This window comes from Mytilus edulis, chromosome 9 (assembly GCF_963676685.1).
Source record: "Mytilus edulis chromosome 9, xbMytEdul2.2, whole genome shotgun sequence".
Lineage (NCBI taxonomy): Eukaryota > Metazoa > Mollusca > Bivalvia > Mytilida > Mytilidae > Mytilus > Mytilus edulis.
This window is the reverse complement of record NC_092352.1, coordinates 53,675,056-53,693,313: the sequence shown is the minus strand read 5'-3', so window position 1 is coordinate 53,693,313 and position 18,258 is coordinate 53,675,056.

Genomic DNA, 18,258 nt, shown 5'->3' with positions numbered 1-18,258 from the left:
TAAAGAAGATCAATTTACATACAGAAATATGCATCACTACACAACTTAAAAATATTCGAAAAACGATTTTTAAAAGTTATCGAGGAAGTAAATATTGTGTTCGATAAAAAGTCGTTCAAGGTCATATAATAAATACATTTTTGAAAATAATGACAATTAGGTGGTTTTTTTTGCGTTGAGAAGTCAATTAAAAGAGTTCTGTAGTCGTATGTTTCATTTTAGGATTGATTACAATTTGTCATGGAAATAAAGTTGTCCTCCACTTTATTGTTAATAAAACCAAAAAAAAGAGACAACACTTCAATCAAAGATAATATTTTACCGTTTTGTAAACTACGAAATGAATTTGGAATAACGATGCGATATTTCTTCACAGTGAATATTTAAGTGTTTACTTTTTATGCCCCACCTACGATAGTAGAGGGGCATTATGTTTTCTGGTCTGTGCGTCCGTCCGTCTGTTCGTTCGTTCGTTCGTCCATTCGTCCGTCTGTCCCGCTTCAGGTTAAAGTTTTTGGTCACGGTAGTTTTTGATAAAGTAGAAGTCCAATCAACTTGAAACTTAGTATACATGTTCCCTTTGATAAGATCATTCTAATTTTAATGCCAAATTGGAGAATTTATTCCAATTTCACGGTCCAATAAACATAGAAAATGATAGTGCGAGTGGGGCATCCGTGTACTGTGGACACATTCTTGTTAACTTTTGAAGTAATTCTTTATTATCGTTACAGCAGTACTCCATTTATTTGCGATGAATTAATGTCAATGTCTTACGTCTTATTTTGTACTTCTTACAAAACGGTGATGTTGATAGCGTAAGTCAATATAAAAGCACGTGTTCGACTTGTTCAACTGTATTCTTTGTACATGGATTATAATTTTATTTAATTAATCTAAATTAAATTGGCATTTGCTAAAACTATGTTGAATAATTCGATAAATCAATCGTCTTTATAAATATTGTTAACCAGTGGAGCCACCACGCTAGTGAGACTGTTGAGCTAAGAGCTGCTACATGTTGTGACCAAGTGGAGCTTGCTATTTATTTGACCTGTACATGTAGAATCAGTAAACCAGTTGGGCTGAATATTCATTTGAGTTGGAGGAGCTTTAATGAGCCGATGGAGTTGAAAAGGCTTTGTAAACAAAAGAAACTAGTATACATTAAGTCGCAGATCTAGAGAATCACCTCGGGTACGGACACCCGACACGTCACACTGCTATGAACTAAGAGACTCACCAAGGCAAAGGGAAAAGTATAAATGGTTATTGTGACTATTATCATTTCATTAATAACTATAAATTCAAACTTTTGGAAACAGACAATTTATTTTTATGGTTTTCTTTCATGATACCGTCTTTAGCTAAATCTGTCTTCCAACGACCGCATGATTTAAATACTAGTAGTCTTTCGATGATGCGATTATGTACAGATTTATTTTGGGAACCCGCCGCTTCTTAAAAACTGTGAAGACCCAATTGACTGTTCTTTTTTAACAACCTACTTCTGACAATGCGCTTAAGAACAGCTTTTGGGCTCGTGTGTCTGACAATGGTTTGTTAGCTTAACACAAAATACGAGTATTCTTTGACTTTAAAAAAAGCATAGCTCTAAAGATCATTGTCGTGAAAATGGATAGGATGAACATTGTAAAATAATTGTAAAAAGTTCGATATTGCATGTTAGTCTCGTAAGCGGGTCACTGCTTTGATATGCTGTTGTGTTTTTGGTGATAGAATATGCTCGTTGTTGTATTGCGGTTTGCATGTTGTGTCGACTATCATATTATTTATTTGTGCGTTTCCCAGTTATGAAAATAAATGTTCTTTCGTGTGTTTGCTGTATTTCTATCACGTCGCATTTCAGTGATAACTGTCATGAATCGGATAGGTTTGGCATGCCGTTATACCAAGTTCAACCCACGATTTTGATTTATGACTTTAGACCCCGTTTACACTGGCAACGAAATTGAATCGATCTTTATTTGAATCGATCTTAAAAAGACAAGTTCGCGTTTACAATGCACAAGCAAGATCGATCGAGATCGATCTTATTTAATCCAGTTCGTTTACACTACAACATAAAAAGAACCGGCCTGACCTTTATTTTCCTATCTAAATATAACATTCACCTGAAAGAAAGATCGATCGCGATCGATCTAAGTGTTAACACCAAAAAAGGATCGATTCTAATAAGATCGATCTTTTTAAAACTATCTCTAGAGGTCCGATTGAAGATCAATCTTTTTTGTCAGTGTAAACGGGGTCTATATAGTTGGTTTGTATGTGTGTTTGGGTTTGTTTTTTGTTGCACTTCGGTGTTCTAGTTATTGCTTTGTTTTCCTGTAATAGTTAATGTGTTTCCCTCAGTTTTGGTATGTAATCCGTCTTTGTTTTTTCTCGATTGATCAGGGACATTCGAACACCGGTGTACTACTGTTGCCTATATTTATCTATAAATAACATTATACATATTTATAAAAAGGTTAAATCCCAACTATCCTACTGCCGAAACTATCGATACTTTTATGTTGCCATTGCGAAAAAAACATGTCTTCTTCACTGTCTACGATGTAAAAACACTAAATCCCTTGGGTGTGTTTTAGTTGATTTAAGTCTCTGATGCATGATTTTTTTTTTTTTTTTATCATTAATGGTTTTTGGCTTTGAACTAGCTCTCAGTAAAAATATCAAATCACAAAAATACTGAACTGCGAGGAAATTCATAACGGAAAGTCAGTAAACAAATGGTAAAATGAAAATCTCATTCACACAAAAGGAATGGATAACAACTGTCATCAGGGTTGGGGTAATTGAAAATGTGATGGTAATTAAGTGTAATGCATTACAATTTTCCATGTAATTGAATGTAATTTGTAATTGAACATTTTTTCGATTACGTGTGATGGTAATTTAATTAATTACAATGAAAAAAGCATGTGATGCTCAATTCCTTTTGAATTACATATCAATTACATGTAATCGTATGGTTTTAATAATATGGATTTATGTTAAAAATTATATTTATTTTTCGAATATTGATATTTATATGAACTCTGTAAGTTATACTGAAGTTTTTATTTGACCTACAAATTTTTTTTCTGAATAGTCTAGTGTTGTTTAGTTTTTAAGAAAGATCTTCAACTGAATAGATTGATAAGTAATTAATCACCTTGTTAAACAAAAAAATGTGTGAACAAATCTTTATTACACAGTTTATCAAGAATTTAAAATCACTGCACACAATCATTTTGTCAAATTAGTATACACAAAAGGATTATAGAAATAAAAATTTAACAGCTGTAAAAACAAAAAGCAATTAATCAGATTAAAATGTCTAATATTTAGTCAGTATATACATTGTTTGTACTAAAAATTATTTTCAATTGTATTTACATTTATATTGTGAAAAGCATACTTTTTAATATTTTTAAAGTAAAAAAAAAAAATGTTTAATTTGTTTATAATTTTATTATTATGTTTAATTTAAACGACTTCATTTCTGAGATGTTAAATACCCCTAAATGTATTGTCAAGTTAATAAGAACAAATTCTTTCTCCTATCAACACATCTTCTAATCATGGAAGTTGGCCTGATCAAGCAATATCTGCCACATTAGCTCCTGTTTAAAGACTATTTAGAATTGCTGTCAAAGTGTTCAGACTAGAGAGATGCAGACTAAATGACAAAACATTAAAATTACTAATGATTATCAAATGCAACGCTTAAACTATGCTATACATGAATATTTTACACATGCAGGATATATACATATTTAATCCCGCTGCAAATGTTTGCACCTGTACTAAGTCAGGAATCTGATGTACAGTAGTTGCCGTTTGTTTATGTAATTTATGCGTGTTTCTCGTTTCCCGTTTTTTATATAGATTAGACCGTTGGTCTTGTTTGAATGGTTTTACACTAGTACTTTTGGGGTCCTTTATAGCTTATTGTTCGGTGTGAGCCAAGGCTCCGTGTTGAAGGCCGTACATTGACCTATAATGGTTTACCTTTATAAATTGTTATTTGGATGGAGAGTTGTCTCATTGGCACTCACACCACATCTTCTGTGTATTATTAAAAAAATATTATGATGAAATGTAATGTTCAATTTAATCAATTACTTAAGTGGGTCATTTTCAAAAAATGTGGATATTTCAGTTGTGAAATAACAATACAAAAAAATATTCAATTTTCAACTTTAAAATATGAAATTGAATAGTTTAACAACAATACAACCTGAAATAAAAATATGCAATCTTAAATGCTACTACAAAAATATTTTAAAAAATAACATAGAAACAAGTATGGGACATATGTCAACTACATAACGGATTTAGTTTCGGTCCCTAATTTTTTTTTAATAATATTTACATTTTGCTTGATATATATTTCCATAAAAATCATCACACTTTTTTCGAAACAGTGTCAACAGTTAAAATAACACTTTTTAGAAACATATTTTAAAGTGAATTTAATTCAGCATTGTCAACTACATAACGCTTTTTGTCAACTACATAACGATTCACTGCGTTATGTAGTTGACCGTTATGTAGTTGACCTATTTAGTGTTTTTGGGTGTTTTTCTTTACCCTTATACTACCAGACAAATGGTTTTTATTGAATTAGAGTCAGTATTGTAGACTTTGAATGATTTATGTAAAAAAAAACATATTTATGCCAAAATTTATCAATGTTTTTGCCGTTACAAAGTTGACATAGAATAAAATTACGGAGTAATTTGTACTCACCAAAACTAATCTATAATGAAATTAATCCATGATGTCATCCTGTAACTTTAAGCACGTCATCAGAGGATGAAGAGTTAGTAGAATGCACTTCCTTAGTTACAAGGAATATAATCAGTTGTTTATTGGCAACATTATTTCATTTGTGTTATGTAGTTGACATTTTTTTAAGTACGAAATGAAAAGTAAAAAAAAATGCTAATAAAATCTAATAATTCCCTCTATTTGTGTATACATACCTGCAGTGATACCTATATATTTATAATATGCCAGCTATGCTGGCACTTATGGTAGAAGCATCGTTTTGGGACAAAGAACGATAACTCTTGCTAGACGACCCATCTGAAAAGTTTCGTCACTCTCGTTAAATCTCGTACGATTATTTTTTTTAATGGCTGCCAAAATTCTCGTTCAATCGCGATCTTGTAAAAACAGGCAGAACGGAACAAATTCGATGTTAAATACGACATGAATTTTTATTTGTTTACAAAAACAAGAATTCAGAAATTTTCGTAACTTGTGTAGTTAATTTAAATTTTATTGTACCACCATGACCACGGAAATTACCGAAGTTAGGACAACAACATCTGACGCCATGTTTCGTCTGCTTCGACTTTCCATTATAATATCAGTGAGGCCAAAACAAATAACCCAAATAAACACAGGTACTTCATTTAAAAGTCACAAAATCATAATTAACGATAATATATTTAGCGTAAAAGTTCCGTCCAGCAATGGGAACACAGATAAAACTTCCGCAAGCAATACATTTCGATTTTTTTTAAATGGCCATGCGGCATGCGGGATAAATTTTGGTGCACTGGTTGACCATGGCTACTTATGTTCATCTGCCGCACAATTCCCCACATCAAGGACCAGTGATAATGACGTAGGTTATTCTGTTGAATGTGATCACTTTTATTCATGTAGTCAGTGGCGAATATTACATAACTTTTCAAGGAGGCCAATAATAATCCCGCTGACTAACATGAAAAGGGGGGGCTCAGTCATGCCCTTCATAATCACCAGGTTTTTTTTCCACGAAAAGGAGGGGCACACCCCTTGATCCGCATATGGCCACAGACTAATTCAAAACTTAACAAAAGTTTAAAACACAGAAAAGAAATATTCAAATAATTGACAATTCTAATCTGCTTGATACTTCCTTTGGCAAACTAAACTCTCAACAAATCTTTTCATTGAGTATGTCACATATCAGATATCTACCTTAAAAGTCCCAGGAGATGGACACTGTTTTGTTTTCTCTCTCTAAGTTTAATAAAAAAAAATTGAGACTTGAGTTTGAGTAGTACATTTAGTCTGAGACTACTATAACACAGAGATTGGTCACTCTCAATTTCCCTATAAAACCGTACACAGTGTTATAGTAGTCTCAGATTTAGTACTGTATACATTTTGTATACATTTGTATCTTGTATGCTCCCATATTGTCCAAAATTAGATTTTATTGGAAGATGGAATTATTATGATAACCCATGAGAATACCATGACTTTGAAAGGTATATACAGGGCAGGTTACTTGGAAGTATGTGGGCTACATCCTTTAAAATTCAAGCTGCAGCAGTGGCCTGATCCAGGGATCTCCATGGATGAAAATTGAACCATGGAGGAACTTTCACCATTACAAACCGTGTCTACACTGTACAGTGTAGCGCGATCGGAAGTATTTTATCCCTCCATACAAGGAATGGTGAACATGCTAATTCATTGCTTATTTAAATTATATTTATTTGAATTTTCATTATAGAATTAGAAGTAACAATATATTAATATATATTTTTCATGGACACTGTCAAATTCAGAACCCATTACCGGTATGGCTGATTTGCAGCAACAACAAAACGATTCTTACGGGTTATGTAAAAGGTTAAAAGAGATTTGTAAAGCAAACGTTGACAAATGAAGAGGTTTTTAATGACTTTATCTGGCAAATTGATGCTGTGCAACATGCATCTTTCGAGTCTGAATAGAAACCGGAAACGAGGATGTATCAATTTGATTGTAATATACCAAATGAATTCGGAATTACGATACGATATTTCTTTACAGGAAATATTTAAGTTTTTACTTTTAAACTTTTAAAAAAAAAGTAATTTTAAATTATCGTTACAGCAGTACTCGAGTTATTTGCGATGAAATAATATTTACTGTTTTGCGTCTTATTTTGTACTTCTTAAAAAGGGGGATGCTGATTGCGTAAGTCAAAATAAAGCACGTGTTCGACTTGTTAAACTATTTTTTTTGTAACTGGATTATTAATTTATTTATTTAATCTAAATTATCATAATCATTTGCTGAAACTTAGTTGATTAATTCGACAATTGGTCGTCTATCCTCAGATAGTATTCTCCTGGAGCGCATTTCATTTGCGCCAATTTTTAAAAAATCAAACCTTTCATTTGCGCCACAAGGTTATATATCATTTGCGCCAAAAAAAAAACCTTCATTTGCGCCATTTTACCATATCTATCGCCTGATCAAATTGAAGACTGCATCGTAGATGATATTATGACTGAATCTCCAACTGATAGCAGATGCATAAAATTTGCTGATTATGTTTTGGAAACTTATATAAGCCCGGAATCTAGATATCCACCGTCATTTTGGGCTGCTACACCCACTGCTAATTTTAAACGAACCAACAATGGACCGGAGTCATTCCATGCACATTTTAATGAACAATTTTATTCAAAACATCCAAACATGTTTATTTATGTTGACGTTGTAAAGAAGATTCAGGCTACAACATACATCAAAATCCGATCTATGGACACACCGGCTGCAGTTCGACGATGGGAGAAAGAGAAAACTGACTATCTTATGGAGAAACATGGCATGTACCTAAGAGGGGAAATTTCAAGGCATGACTACATCAAGACCGTTGCATATAAATTTTGTGCCAGAACAGACTTGTAACTTTACTATAGTGCTAACAAATGTCTCAATGTTATCAAGGTTTTAACATTACTTTAATGATTTTACCAAGGTTTTATTCAGGTTTTATCATTACTTGTATGATTTTATCGAGGTTTTAGCATGACTTGTATGATTTTATCGAGGTTTTAGCATAACTTGTATGATGTTTTATACTGTTATCGAGGTTTTAGCATAACTTGTATGATGTTTTATACTCTTATTACATGTATTTCTGAGGAGTATGTTTCTTCATTATTAAAAGACTTTTTGAAAATTTTTATGTTTTATACTATTATTACCTGTATTTACCTGTATTTACCTGTACTCACCTGTAATATTGGCGCAAATGAAAGATTTAGTTTTTGGCGCAAACGAAATATGGTTTGTGGCGCAAATGAAAGATTTTTTTGGCGCAAATGAAATGCCAATTGGCGCAAATGAAAAGCACCGTTCTCCTGTCTGGTTTGTTGATCTACCTGTACAAGCTCAGGTACAAGTGATTAGCGATCTTAATCCGGATATCCATCAGGCATTAGAACTGTATTGGATTATACCATAAAAAGCCTAAGGGTTATGCAATTACATGCATTTGATTATAATTGATAAAAAAATGGCGTCGGGCTACAAAAAACGATGAAGTTTTGAACGATGGCGGAAGACGGTTTAACGATGGCGCAAGGCAATTTAACGATGGCGTGAGTCATTTGACGATGGCGCAAGACATTTGAACGATGGCGGGGCGCCATAGTTAAACAGGCCATGGAGATCCCTGCTGATCATAACATTTTCAATATACCAAGTACTTTATCACTATATCACTTTCAGGTTTACATTTCAACCTATTTATCACTTTGGTTATATGACATCATAGTACCAAAATTGCACCTACATGTATTCAACAAAAAAAGCTGCAGAAATCTTTCAAGCTTTCTTTCACCATGTGAAGTTATATAATTATCATATTTCTAAAAAGAGCAAATTAAGAGCAAGATGTGGTATGATTGCCAATGAGACAACTGTCCACAAGAAACCAAAATAACACAGAAATTAGCAACTATAGGTCATCGTACAGCCTTCAACAATGAGAAAAATCCATACCGCATAGTCAGCTATAAAAGGCCCTGATATGACAATGTAAAACAAAAATTAATTTGTTACCAGCATCTTTTTCTATAAAAAAAAAACTGACAATGTAGGTGCAATTTGGGTACTCTCATGTTAGCAACTTTACAACTACAAATTTATTTTTAGGACCAAAACAAAAAAAAGTTCAAACCTAAAGACAATAAAATGCTTCCCCATGCACAGCCTGATACAACAGCAGAACAGATGTATATTTAGCTTATAAAAAATACAATTTTTGTTTATGTCAGATGAAATCAAGCATATTTTAATTTTTGACCCTTCAAACTTCAATATGGACTAATTTGAAAACAGGTATAAGGTCAGTAATATTGTTTGCCTTAAATTAGTGGAGAGTAAAGGCTTTTTCTCCTGGAGAATTATCCCAATTTGAAAAAAAATGGCTTAAAATAATTCCCAAAAAGAAAACTTTTTCCCAAACAGTGCAGTCTCATTGGTAATTGTGCATGAATACAAACTAAAAAACTCTCATTTAAACAATTTCTTGCCTAAAAAACCCTATATGTCCACATTGTAGGGTCTATTTAAGTATCATCACTGAAAAAATTGGGTTTTATTTTAAAACAGGTTTGACTCTTGAAAATTGGTCTGTAAATTGAAGCTTCAGTCAAATTCATGGTTTATCTTAAATTTCCCAATTTGATGAAAATGACGCATATTTTCCCAATAAAAAAGGGCAGAGGTAGTTTTGAAAAAAGCCAGCAATATCACTGCAGGTGATCAACCCAAACATTTCTATTCAGCAGCAGTCTCTAACTACATATCTCCTTAATTTTATATGATAGTCCTACAAAAATATTGAAAATGTGTAGATTTTTTTCTTTCTAGCTTCTCTCATGTGAAAGCAGCACCTTTTTGGTCACTATTTATGTGTTGCGTCTAAATAAGAATTGTAACACTTTATAGTGACTGAACAGGTTAAACAAATACTTCTCAAGAAACAGAAAAAGAAGACAACTTGGAACAGCACCAGCCATGCCAGTATATGTATGAATAAAAACCCAGATCAAAATAGCATGGACAATATGTTAGATATAGGTCCTTGTAAGGAAAGTTATCAATGATTCTGCAGATAATGCAATTTTAATATCAAGTGTTTTGTACATTTGCTGTTAAAATTTTCACACAATCACTGAATCAGTGAAACATTCAAAAAGGCTTTTAACTAAATTTTGATTACTGAAAGTTTCAAACAATGGCAAGTGTTTTGTAACTACAAATAACTCATGTGTTTCTGTGAGAGAAAAAAAATAAAGTGCAATTTTTGGAATTAACTTGGAAAAAATCTTTTTGACGCGCACTGGCGCATACCAATTGTGAATATACTTACCAGATATATTTTTTTTATTATGATACTATCAATTACACATCGTAGGAAAAAATGCACAAATTACAGATGAAATAATTAAACCACCCTTTTTTGTGTGCATCTCCTGCAAAATCAGTATTAGTTGAATCTATATATATATTTCTCTAATTCTATCGAAATTTATCCCTTTCCGAACCCATTGTATAAAAAAATTTAATCAACGTGTGGTTGCTGGTGATCTCAAAAGATCATTGGATGATCTAAAGGGTCATGAACTTTTTAGCTAACTGGATGAATCAAAATTTGATAACAGGTGTTAATGAAATTGACAACTTCGTGCAATTTGAAAGGCACTCGAAGGGGATTTTCGGTTAACAAAAAAAGAAAATGTTTTTTTAATCATTTAGAGAAACAGATTCTTACATAATTACTCGTGGATTATCGGATTTATCCAATCTCGATAGTTAAATTATAAATTTTAAAGTCCTAGCCACGCGGCTCGGACTTTAAAATTGATAATTTAACTATCTCGATTGGATAAATCCAATAATCCACTGGTATCAATGTAAGAATCTATATATATACAAGATGAGTAATAATCAATGTAAATTATATAAAATATGGTAATTTTTTTAAGAAAAACCAAAAGTTTTGGTAAAAACCACCCCAAAAATGTTGTACCATAACCCCAAAATCATTTCTAAATTCTAATCTTCCTTTTGAGTATTGAACCTTCTAGCACAATTTCATAGAGATCCATTCACTTATACTAAAGTTATTGTCTGGAAACCAAATGTGTCTTCTTGAAAACAACTATGACATTATCAAGCATTACTCGAAAGCTATTGTATATTTCCCATTTCCATTCTCAATTTTATTTTGCTGTCATATAATAAAAACTTGAAAAGTAAGCTAGCAAAAAAAAATATATGCAAGAAATGACATAAAACTGACTCTGAATTAGTACATGAAATTGATGTAGAACCCATAAACTGAAAATGATCAGGAATACAAATGTTTTTTTTGTTTGAGTCGGATTTTTTTTTATCAAAGCCATTCTGACAGCGCTATCAATATAAATCATTTGGTCAAAATCTAACACTAGTATTAAGGTTCATTGTAACAAATTGACAGATACATGTACGACCGTATTTTCACCTAAAAAACTAATGTGTACAGACTTACCTGTGCGGTATGGGATGTTTTAAATGTTTTAGATATATAAAAGATAAATTTATTTTGCATGTCTGAAAGATAAAATCGTTTTTGGTGAAGATCTGGAAAAAAAAATGTTTGTCCTCTTCCTGAACAGATATTTTTTTCATCAATTTGGAAATTGAATATTTTCTAATAAGAAAAAAAAGTACCATACCTACTCCTGCCTTTTGAAACATTGAAACATTTATCATTTCCTTAACATTTTCAATTTGCACTTTTTATTTTATTTAAGACAAAAACTATATGTTAATGTAGCCTAGAACATTCGTCCTGAACATGCATGAAATATTTGCCATTGGACGTTAAGCAGCCAACAACCAATCAATATATATAGGACATTGTCTTGGTATAAAGCTGGCATTTAAGGTAGCGCCTTCCTCATATTAACAAAAGAAAAATAATAATTTCCGCTGGGTATTTAAACCAGCATTTAAAAAAGACTAGTTTTTCAATTTCGTACAAGCAATTTTGGGGTTTTTGGACCCTTTGAAACCCACTGGAAGCAATTTCTGTAGCTAAATTTCATATTGAATTTGCTGGAACTTGTTACACACACCAAAAACTAAATACTGTATCTAAAAATTGGATAAAAATATTTACACTTTTTTAGAAATATTGATTGTACAAGAAAATCCACATTTTTTGAAAAAGGCCCACGTAAAGTAATTGTAATTTAATTAATTACATTTCAAAAACTATGTAATGTGTAATTAGTGTAATTGATCATTTTTGCAATGTAATGTGTAATTTAATTTATTACATTCCAATGTAACTGACCCCAAGTCTGACTGTCATATTCTTGACTTGCTACAGTCATTTTCTTGTGTACTTTCGTGTAAATTTGACCCGTCGATACAATTTGTAATGCAATTTTTTTGTGTGTACTATCTGTACTCACTATTTCTAATATATCCGATCTTTGACTATGATCTATGATAAGTATTTAATATGACGAGCAATTTTTACTTCTGTTTTCGTACTAAGAACAAAAACATATTTATTCATTTGAAAAAAAATATATTTCCGTATTTTATTTACTCCTTACAACAAAATTATTTTTATTTCATTGAGTACGATATTTTTCATAATCTCATTTTGTCAAATGTTATATTTTTTTTAAATTTTGTTTTACATTCCCCACATTTTATTAATTTTATATCACCATTCCGTTATAGATCAAACTTATTCGTTCATTGATGTTTACTTGTTGTTGATATGTCTTTTGGTATAATAGTTAAGAAATTTTAATTGATATTGTAGTGTGTGTCCTTCTATGTTGTGATGTTACACTATAGTTTCAGGTTATGATGATGGTTAGTGCCAGTTGAAACGTTTAAACCAACTGCATTTAGTTGCATCTATCCTAAGTCCGGAATCTGTTGTTCAGTGGTTGTCTTTTGTTTTATATAGATTAGACCGTTTGTTTACTGTGAAAGTTTTGCAATAGGTATGAGCCAAGGCTATGTGTTAAAGGCCGTATTTTAACCTTTAATGGTTAACTTTTAGAAATTGTGTCGTAGATGGAGGGTTGTCTCGTTGGCACTCATACCGTATCTTCTTATATCTATGATTGCACTCGTACTCGGATACCAAAATGAACAATAAATAACATAAACGGTACAAATGTTTCTACAGCAGATGTGCACTTTGACATTCAATGTCTCTTCAGGTTGCAATTCTGTTAAAATAGACAGTGCAATTTCCCATAAGAACTCCCTTTGCGGCTAAAACTGTGCCATTTTAATTATGAATTTTCGTGATTTTTTTTAAATTCCAGAACGGAAAGTTGATATGCACAACTTTTTTATTCAAAGGACGAAATAAAGGGCTGTACCGCATATTTTCAACATTTATATGCCCTGAACTTCTGAGAGTTATGAATTTATACCTAAACTTTATACTACCTCTACTTTTGGACCTCCTAAGAACTAATTGTTAGGTGATATCATGTTTTCCTATACTGGTAACATTCCCAAATTATGTCTCTATGAGATTAAACACAGAGATCATATCTGGGAACCAGTACGTCAATAAATTAACATATCTGTCGCCAGAAAAGAGGCATGTCTTGTGAAATAGATGTATTTACCAAGTGTAGCCTATAGTGATGCTCGAGGGAAAAATATTTGAAAATCTAAAGCTTATTTGAGCATGAAGATTTATAAACCAAAAAGGATACAAAAAAGTATATCGCTCATTTGTACCCATACCACATCTTCTTTTATCTGTGTTGCTCATTTGAATACAAATCCGATGATAAGTCTTATTCGGTAGTTCACAATCAAGAAAGAGACGATGGGATTCAGGTTTGAACGACAATTGAACCAAATCCGTAGTCATCTGTTGTCAAACAGATATTTCACAACGTTACGGTAAATCAAGTCAAGCCGGCGTCTGAAAAAAATTAGTCGACTCAAATCTTTCTGAAGTTTTTACCATCATTCTTTAATTTTCACAGTAAAAGATGGTCTTCAGAACTGTTGAGATGAGGTATATTTATATATGCCAGTGAACTTGAAATAAGAAATTCTGATTCATTCGTTATCTTTTTTCGATAATGACTCAGATGAACGACTTAAACATTGAATTTATGGCTAACGTGATGATTTTAATTTTTCAATTGTCTATTTTCCATTTCTCAGCAGAAAAATACGCTGTGTTCCAACGCATGGTGTTACATATCACCACAAACCAGTAAAAGTCTAAAATGGCCTATCATTGTCTTCAATACAATTTATCTAACATTACGATGTCAGAAGCAAAGGCTGTTCAATACCTGTACAGACGACAACATGTAAGATAAAGTGTAATACAGTATATCAGCACCTTTCCGATGTTAAGGTCCACGGTATAAATCAACATGCAAAATTATTTTGTACCCTTTTTAAATTTAAGACAGACAAACGAACAGATACAATAAGCATACTATAATATATAACAGACAAAAGTCCGAGATTGTCTTGTAATTTGATATAAAGCAAGTTTGACTGAAAGGATCATTTATTCAAAATTATTTTCAAAAAACATTATTAAATAATTTAATTTGGATGTAACGCGTCTTCTGATTGGCTGACTTTATTATATTATCAGGGTTGAGTTCAATATCGTAGCAGCTACGTAGCGGCTACGTAGCTGCTATCAATATCTATATAGCAACTAGTTTATAGCTACACGTACAAGTCAAAATCTACGTAGAACTACGTAGCAGCTACGATATTGAACGCGGCCCAGCCCATAGACATAATTTAGTCATGTGACCGTGACGTCATCGACGTTTTTTCATGGTTTTCTACGGTTTAAAATGGAATTTAGAATTAAATTATAAGAAATGACTGTAATATTTTTTCTGTCTATTCGAAATAACATAAAAAAAATGTAGTGCACACTGTTAAATAACCCGCTACGCGCGTTATTCAGTGTGCACCACATTTTTTATGTTATTTCTTCATAGACAGAAAAAAATATTAGTCATTCCTTAAATAAATTAATTGACATGAAAATACTTTTACCAAATTACATTAAAAAAAAATAACATTAACTGATTAAATGACAGGAGAAGCTACGGTTGCGCAACACATTGTGCCCATTAAACAAACATACTAACATATATCTCTTTCTAGAGCTTTTATCGACCTGTAGCGACTTTTCAAGATTCTGGCAAATATGTTAGGGAACCGTCGCCGAAAAGCTGGGTACGCCGTTATTTCATTGTTCATTAAGATTTATGACTGAAGCAAAAAGCGTTTAGCTTTGGTTTAAATATTCTAATGAAATACTGTAAACACGGCATTTTACATACTAGGTAAGACTGGATAATTTTTGAAAGGGTCCGAATAGACAACTTTCGAGTTTGATGCATTTCCGTCAAAAACTCTGGTTTTAGTGAACGTCATTTGTGCGTTTAGGGGCGGCGTCACTTCCATTCCAATGTTGAGCGAGTGGTTGGAAAACTATAATTCTATATTGTACGAATTATACGACAAATTGAATTATCAAATTGAAAATCAGCATTGATGTCATTAGGGAATTGTCATTAAGTACCTACAGAACAACCATTATTTCTAGTTTATCCTGCACAATGACGATCACCAAGACGCTTGATCAACGTAAATAGTGCAGGGATACAGGCGACCCCCTCTATCTGGTAAATGACGTCATAAAGGCGCGTATAATTGACGAGTTTTTTCCGGTGACGGATGAACTCGAAAGTGGTCTATTCACAAGTAACAAATAAAATATTCACAATCATGGCAAACTCTACTGAGTGGACACATTGGTACATGTACCAATTGAAATTTTAAGATATTTCGATTTTATGATCACTTACATTTAATATATCCAAGTGAACTTGAAATTAAAGATACTACTGACACATATAAATCTGCTTCATATTTAGACCTTTTTTCTCGAAATGACTACTAATGGTAAGTTGAATACCAAAATTTATGACAAACGCGATGATTTTAATTTTCCTATAGTCAACTTTCCGTTTCGTGTAGCAACATCCCAGTGGCACCAGGATATGGAGTATATGTGTCTCAATTGATACGTTACTCTATAGCTAGCTCAAAGTACGTTTATTTTGCTGAACGAGGAATACTGCTTTCTCAAAAGTTGCTAAGACATGGCTATGAATCAATCAAGTTAAGATCATCATTCAAGAATTTTACGGTCGCCATCACGAGCTAACGTTTTTTCATGGTTTTCTACGGTTTAAAATGGAATTTAGAATTAAATTATAAGAAATGACTGTAATATTTTTTCTGTCTATTAGAAATAACATAAAAAATGTGGTGCACACTGTTAAATAACCCGCTACGCGCGTTATTCAGTGTGCACCACATTTTTTATGTTATTTCTTCATAGACAGAAAAAAATATTACAGTCATTCCTGAAATAAATTAATTGACATGAAAATACTTTTACCAAATTACATTAAAAAAAAATAACATTAACTGATTGAATGACAGGAGAAGCTACGGTTGTGCAACACATTATGACCATTAAACAAACATACTAACATATATCTCTTTCTAGAGCTTTTATCGACCTGTAGCGACTTTTCAAGATTCTGGCAACGATGTTAGGGAACCGTCGCCGAAAGGATGGGTACGGCGTTATTTCATTGTTCATTAAGATTTATGACTGTAGCAAAAAGCGTTTAGCTTTGGTTTAAATATTCTAATGAAATACTGTAAACACGGCATTTTACATAGGTAAGACTGGATAACTTTTAAAAGGGTCCGAATTCAAAGATAACAAATAAAATATTCACAATCATGGCAAACTCTACTGAGTGGACACATTGGTACATGTACCAATTGAAATTTTAAGATATTTCGATTTTTATGATCACTTACATTTAATATACCAAGTGAACTTGAAATTAAAGATACTACTGACACATATAAATCTGCTTCATATTTAGACCTTTTTTCTCGAAATGACTACTAATGGTAAGTTGAATACCAAAATTTATGACAAACGCGATGATTTTAATTTTCCTATAGTCCACTTTCCGTTTCTGTGTAGCAACATCCCAGTGGCACCAGTATATGGAGTATATGTGTCTCAATTGATACGTTACTCTATAGCTAGCTCAAAGTACGTTTATTTTGCTGAACGAGGAATACTGCTTTCTCAAAAGTTGCTAAGACATGGCTATGAATCAATCAAATTAAGATCATCACTCAAGAATTTTACGGTCGCCATCATGAGCTGATTGGCCATTATGACAAAAGTGTGTCAGAAATCATATCTGATATTCTTCTTCAGTCATAATAACCCTCCATCATTACCGAACTGAACAAAGAAAGGACACGACGGGTGCCGTATACGATGCAGGAAATGCTTACCCTTCCAGAGCACCTGATTTCACTCCCGGTTTTTAGTGGAGTTCGTACTGTCTCTTATTTCTTATTTATAACTGTTGATGTAAATGTCCTTTGGTTTTTTGAGTCGTTGTTTACTCATTGGTTTTGATTGTTATTGTCTTTTAACTCCAAAGAGAAAAATAACAAAAATACCGACCCCTTAACAAAATTTAATATCAGAAGGTCTCCTTTTTAAATGGCAAAATCTAAAGTCAAACCCATCAAACGATTGGACAACTGTCATATCAGACTTTTTTTATGAAGAGAATGCTGAATCGAACCTGGTTTCATAGCTAGCTTCACTTCTCACTTGTGTGACTGTCGAATAAAATTCCATTATATTGACAACAATACTATACATGTATATTTGAACAAAACAGACAATAATAATTTATCTAATAGTTAAAAATTAAAAAAAAGGTACATCAGTCAATATTGTTTTATTCTATGCATCACTATAAAAACAGACATATATGTAAACAAAGAAAAACAAATGTATATCACAAGGGTACAAATGAAAATACAACAATAGGACGACAGCACAACAACACATTGGCAGGATGAATAAGTACCGAGTCTCGTCGAAAAATGGCAAATCAGACAAACTGATACGTAATAAAAAAAAATGTGTTGTATGCGGGTTGTTAAGTATAGTTCACACAAAATGTTTATAAGAAGTTAAAAAAAGTCGTTTGCTGCTGATAAAAAAAATTAAATCATCTAATTTTATTGTAATGATCAGGTACTTCCGGAACGCAATTCTATTACAGTCTGCTGTACTGCATTACACATGTTTTTTTCTGAACTCAATCGTATTGTGCTCTGTAATTGTCAGGAGTCCGACATGGATATTATTGCCGGATTTTGTCTTAATTACATAACTGCTGCGAAACGGTTTGGCAAGGTCTGGGTGCAATCTGGACTCAATCGAAAAAAAACAACAATGACAAATTTTCCAGTTCATGTCAGTTTTCAGGACACCGACCAGACAACACAGAAACTGTTACGATTTTGACACTTAACTTT